General features: G+C 37.9%; 1 pseudogene; it reads left to right on the top strand.

Moving 5' to 3' along the window:
• Positions 1 to 4,118: 4,118 nt before the first annotated feature.
• Positions 4,119 to 5,486, top strand: LOC116596911 (annotated as a pseudogene).
• The last annotated feature ends 1,031 nt before the right edge of the window (positions 5,487 to 6,517 follow it).

Genomic DNA, 6,517 nt, shown 5'->3' on the forward strand with positions numbered 1-6,517 from the left:
AGGTTCTACAGAATAAAGGAGATTAAGTCTCAAGAAGGAAGGGCCCAGCAACATCAAAACAATGAATAGCATCATGATTTTCATAAACCTTCCCCAAAGGAATATTGTAGCCATCTCTTCAGGAACTGACTTAGGGAAAGGGGGATAATCACACATTCCTGACATTTTGAGGGTTATGAGATACAGAGTCTAAGTTAACAGTGATAACCTGGACTTGAAGCATCATCAGAATCCTTCTGTTATAGTGAGGGCATGGGGGTGAGAAGTGGGAGTCTTGATCCAGGTCTGGGTCACGGTGGATCTACTGGGTCCACAAGCTTCAGTCCTAACCTGTTTAATTGAAATAAAGACATTTGGCAGTTACCTGAACACATTGATTCCTTGGTTTTGAGTACGAGCTATAGTAGTGCAAGGGGCCAAGAGGATACGACTGAAGCTGCCACTTGACCAAAATAGTAAATTAAAAAATATTGTATTGCAGGGGTAATGGCAGACATCAGCGCCATATTAAAGACTTAAGGAATTCAGGGGCATGCAGTAGTATCATTATACTTCCATTTAACTCAGCAATGTTGCCCTTCCCAAATCAGGTGAATCCTGGAGGATGATAGTGGATTAAACAAACTTAATTAAGTAACCAATTGCAGGTGCTATACTAGATGAAGGTATTTTCTAGAAAAGGTTAATATGGACTCATGTGAATTTCATGGAGCCATTGATCAGACAAATACATATTTTTCCATTCCTATCAGGAGAAAGATCAGAAACAGTTGCATTCATGTAGGGTGGACAACAGTATTCTTCACAGTCTTTCTCCAGAGCTATTTTAACTCTTCTGCCATCTGTCATATAGTACTAAAGGTTCTGGACCATCTGGACTTTCTGCAGAATATCACATTGATTTACTATGTGGGTGATAACACATTAATCAGACCAGATGAACAAGAAGTGGCCAGTATATTGAGGCCATAGTAATTCCCATGTGCTGCAAAGGATTGATGATAAAACTTATATGATTTCAAGTGACCATCATATTAATGACATTTTTAGGGCTTCTGTGGTCTGTGATATACCATGGCATTCTTTCCAAAGTAGAGAACAAATTATTGCATCTTGTCTCTACCACCACTAAGAAGAAAGCATGGCACCTCTCTGATTTCTGGAGGCAGCATATTCTATACTTGAGAATGTTCCTCCAACTCATCTTCCAAGTGATTTGGAAGACTAGTAGCTTTGAGTGGGGTTCACAGGGAAAAAAAAAAAAAAAAGTTTCCCGCAGTAGGTGCAGCCTGCAGTACAAGCAAATCATATAGTACTGGAGTTATCTGTGCTGGGAATAAACATCATGAAGAGTTTATGGCAAGACCCCAAATGGGAATTACAATGTAGACACTTATGTGTACAAAGTTAACCCATCTATAATAGGTAATTGATAACATTACAAAGATAGTTGCTCATATAGTATTGATTGGGGTTTGCTAGAGATTGAACACTTGATCATGAAATATTAAGTGTCTACACATTCAGAACTACCTACCCTATTCTGGGTTCTCTCAGAACCTCCAAGTCATTAAGTCAGGCAGATCCAACAATAATCCGTTAGAGAGGCAAGGGGAACATCGGCGTTGAGAATAGGTAAGATCAGAGAGCACATACAAGCTGCACAAATAATTGGGACAATTTATGATGTCATATTATCATTTCTCCCCCTGCTCACACTTATATCTATTTTAGGGATTCCTTTTGATCAGCAGACAAATAAGAAAAATACCAAGCTTTGTTGGCAGGTAGATCATCTTGGTATGTAGATGCAAACCAAAGATTTGAACAACAGCTGAACTACAGCTCCATTCAAGACAAGGGGAGCATAGTAATAAGGGGAAACCTTCCCAGTAGGCAAAGCTTGGGTAGTGAATCCGGCCAAATACTTTGTGAGGAAGGAGAAGGGACCCAAGGTAAGAATATATATAAACTGGTGGGCCAACACGAATGTCTTGTTTGGTTTGTCAATTGCTGGAAACTAGAAAGACTGAAAACTACAGATAAGAAAGTCTGGAAAAAAGGCTTGTGTATAGACTTGTGAAAATGGACAAAGTATAAAGATCTTTGTACCAAATGCATGAGTCCTTTGTACCAAATGCAAAAGTATAAAGATCTTTGTACCAAATGCAAGGCCAATTTAGCCACTGTCGCTATAGAATATCACATTAATCAGACCAGATGAACAAGAAGTGGCCAGTATATTGAGGCCATAGTAATTCCCATGTGCTGCAAAGGATTGATGATAAAGCTTATATGATTTTCAGCCACAGAAACCAATACTGAGCCTCTGACATAACACTATCTCTTGAGAAGATGAAACAGCCACTTGGTAGCAAGTTGATATTCCTAGGTTTGCCCTTCCTGCATGCAGGCCCTCAGCCAGCACCAGTATCCAAAAGGTTACAACTGTTATTCCTTATTATATGAAGTCAGTGGATCCCAGCTCTGCAAGTGGTAGGCTACACATTGTGCTGAAATAGGCACACCTCGGTAAGCCTTTTACATGGAAATCTCCATTTCAGAGTCTGTTTCCTGAGGAAGGTGACCTATAAGATGCCCCCCAAATACTTAAAGATGATAATAAATCTCAATATATATGCTAAAACTTCATCATTTCTTAAAAAGCAAAAAGCATAAAATATTTCTGTGACTGTTGGGTAGACAAAGTAGAACAGAAGCACTAACCGTACAAAAAGGTAAGCTGGGAGAGGCTGGGTGGCTCAGTCAAGTCAGCCTCTGGCTCTTGATTTCAGCTCAGGTCATGAACTCAGGGTTGTGAGACAAGTCTGAAGTTGGGCTCTGAATTCAGCATGGAGTCTGCTTAAGATTCTCTCTTTTCCTTCTGTCTTTGGCTTAGTTCATGATCCCAGGGTCCTGGAATCGAGCCCGACATTGGGCTCTCTGCTCGGCAGGGAGCCTGATTATCTTCCTCTTTCTCTGCCGGCCTTTCTGCCTACTTGTGATCTCTGTCAAATAAATAAAATAAAAATCTTAAAAAAAAAAAAGATTCTTTCTTTTCCTCTCCCTATTCCCCTCACCCTGCTCTCTCTCTATATACTATATATATGTATATATACACACACACACACACACATATATATATATATATATATTTTTTTTTTTTTAAAGGAAAGGTAAGCCTAAGACTTGGAGAATATCCCTGCAAGCAGGTATCTAAAAAATGGCTTATATCCAGAATATGTAAATCTGGACTATATAACAAACTCTTTATATATATACATATATATATGTGTGTGTATATATATACACACACACACACATATATACATATGTATAGAGTCTATATACATATATGTATATATAGCCCATATATATATATATATATATATATATATATATATATATGAAAATGGATAAACAAATTTTGGTATATTGCTACAACGGAATACTAATCTGCAATAAAAATGGAAGAAGAAACTTAGGATGCATACAACATGGATAAAACTCAAATCAGGGACGCCTGGGTGGCTCAGTTGGTTGGACGACTGCCTTCGGCTCAGGTCATGATCCTGGGGTCCCGGGATCGAGTCCCGCATCGGGCTCCCAGCTCCATGGGGAGTCTGCTTCTCTCTCTGAACTTCTCCTCATTCATGCTCTCTCTCACTGTCTCTCTCTCAAGTAAATAAATAAAATGTTTAAAAAAAAAAAAACTCAAATCATCATGGTAAATAAAAAAAGACAGACATAAAAGAAAATATATATGACTCTGCTTATATAAATTCCTAGAAAAGTAAAACATATTGTATCATAGCAAAAATAAAGAAACTGATTATTTTTGGATGGTGAATATTTACAGGATGGGAACATAAGGGAATCGGAACATAAGGAAATTTTTTAGGGTTCCATATGTTTATTGGGGTGATATTTGTCAAAACTTACTGAACTATACACTTAAAATATGTGCATGGGTCCTCAGTTTTAACAGATTAAAAAAAAAAAAACTGTAAAATGTGGCAACTTTCCAGAATGCTCGGTGAGATGTGGAGGAGAGACAGCTACCCAAGCTGCGTCCACCAACGCTCTCCTTCCCGCTCCCCAACATTGGCCTCGGCCCTCTCACCGGCTATAGAAAATGGTGAAAGAAACCACTTACTATGATGTTTTGGGGGTCAAACCTAATGCCACCCAAGAAGAACTGGAAAAGACCTGCAGGAAACTGGCCTTGAAGTATCACCCTGATAATAATCCAAATGAAGGAGAGAAGTTTAAACAGATTTCTCAAGCTTATGAAGTACTCTCTGATGCAAAGAAAAGGGAATTGTATGACAAAGGAGGTGAACAGGCAATTAAAGAAGGTGGAGCTGGTGGTGGTTTTGGCTCCCCCATAGACATCTTTGATATGTTTTTTGGAGGAGGAGGAAGAATGCACAGAGAAAGGAGAGGTAAAAACGTTGTGCATCAGCTCTCAGTAACCTTAGAAGATTTATATAATGGTGCAACAAGAAAACTAGCTCTGCAAAAGAATGTGAGTTGCTATAAATGTGAAGGCTGAGGTGGTAAGAAAGGAGCAGTTCAGTGTTGTCCCAATTGCCGAGGTATTGGAATGCAAATGAGAACTCATCAGATAGGACCTGGAATGGTTCAGCAAATTCAGTCTGTGTGTATGGAGTGCCAGGGCCATAGGGAACTGATCAGTCCTAAAGATAGATGTAAAAGCTGCAATGGAAGGAATATAGTTTGAGAGAAGAAGATTCTAGAAGTTCATATTGACAAAGGCATGAAAGATGGCCAGAGGATAACATTCCATGGTGAAGAAGACCAAGAACCAAGACTGGAACCAGGAGATACTATCATTGTTTTAGATCAGAAGGACCATGATGTTTTTATTCAGTGAGAAGACCTTTTCATGTGTATGGACATACAGCTGGTTGAAGCACTGTGCGGTTTTCAAAAGTCAGTATCTACTCTTGACAACTGAACCATTGTCATCACCTCTCATCCAGGTCAAATTATCAAGCATGGAGAAATCAAGTGTGTGCTAAATGAAGGCATGCCAATTTATCATAGACAATATGAGAAGGATCGCCTCATCATCAAATTTAAGGTAAACTTTCCTGAGAATGACTTTCTCTCTCCTGATAAACTCTGTTTGCTGGAACAACTCCTACCTGAGAGGAAGGAAGTAGAAGAGACTGATGAAATGGACTAGGTAGAACTGGTGGACTTTGATCCAAATCAGGAAAGACGGCGCCATTACAATGGGGAAGCATATGAGGATGATGAACATCACCCCAGGGTGGTGTTCAGTGTCAGACCTCTTAATGGGGCCAGTGAATAACACTGCTGGCATTTTATGGGCAGTAGTGAATGAGTGAAGGACTATAATGATAGCTCACTACTTGCTATTGTTTTTGTTTTAATATTCAACTATAGTAGTGTTTTAAGAGTTAAATGAAGAGTAAACTCAAATATAAAAGCTCTGACTTTGCCCTGTATGTATGATGACTTCAGTGTGGAAGATAAGTTTAATATTTGTAAAAACTACTTTCAAAAAAAATGTCCCCTAGCATTTGTTAGGCCATTCCTTGTAATTAATTTCAGTGCTATGTATATAAAACAGCTCAGACTGAAATGCTAGGTATATGTATTGACTTCAGTGTATGACCCTTAATTGTTAAGCTATGAAGTTAAAACTTGTATTTAATTGGCAATCAGACAAAGAATTTGTAGAGAAGTGTTGGTCTATAGTTATGTTAAGTGGGATTCATTGTGATGCCTCTGCATTTATTGCCGCAACAGTTACCTGAAGACGGCATGCTATGTAATTTGGCCTATGGTATCAGTGATAGAAAGGATACCTCTTTAAAGAAGGGGTTTATCATATGCTGCTGCTTGAGGGCTTGCACTTGTGGAATTGCATTCCCTTCTGTGCCATCTTTTTTTCTTTTAAAAAAACTATTTAATTTTTCTTTTTTCCTTTTAATAAGCTTCAGAGTAGTGGCTTCGGGAGCAGGGTAACTTAGAGTAAAGAGACATTTACTTAATTTGCATGTATGAGATAGGAAGGTTTTTTTTTCCTAAGGTATGTCACAGGCTTACTTTAAATAACTTACGCTCCGAAGTAACTGTATTTCAATGTTGTTAGTATAGCAAATTATGATGAATAGCTTTAATTGTATGTTTAAAAGTCATGTTCACAAGCTTAAATCTGGTTATCAGAATTAAGCAATTGGAATGTATGACTGTCTCCTTAATATACTGATTACAAAGCAAAAAAAACAAAAAACAAAACAAAAAAAAAACCCAAAACTGAAAAATGTAATCAAATATATTTGGGTTTTTTTTTTTTAACCCCTTTTATGTAGATTATTGCTCTAGTTTTTGAGTAGGACATTGGTATGAAAAAGAAAAAAATGGATTATGCTTTCAAGTAGTTTACAATTAAGAGTAATAGGGGTAATTTGGTATGGAAGCCAGCCACAAAAAAATCTTGTAGAAATAAGTCCATCATTAC

The sequence above is a fragment of the Mustela erminea genome, chromosome 8 (genome assembly GCF_009829155.1).
Source record: "Mustela erminea isolate mMusErm1 chromosome 8, mMusErm1.Pri, whole genome shotgun sequence".
Taxonomy (NCBI): domain Eukaryota; kingdom Metazoa; phylum Chordata; class Mammalia; order Carnivora; family Mustelidae; genus Mustela; species Mustela erminea.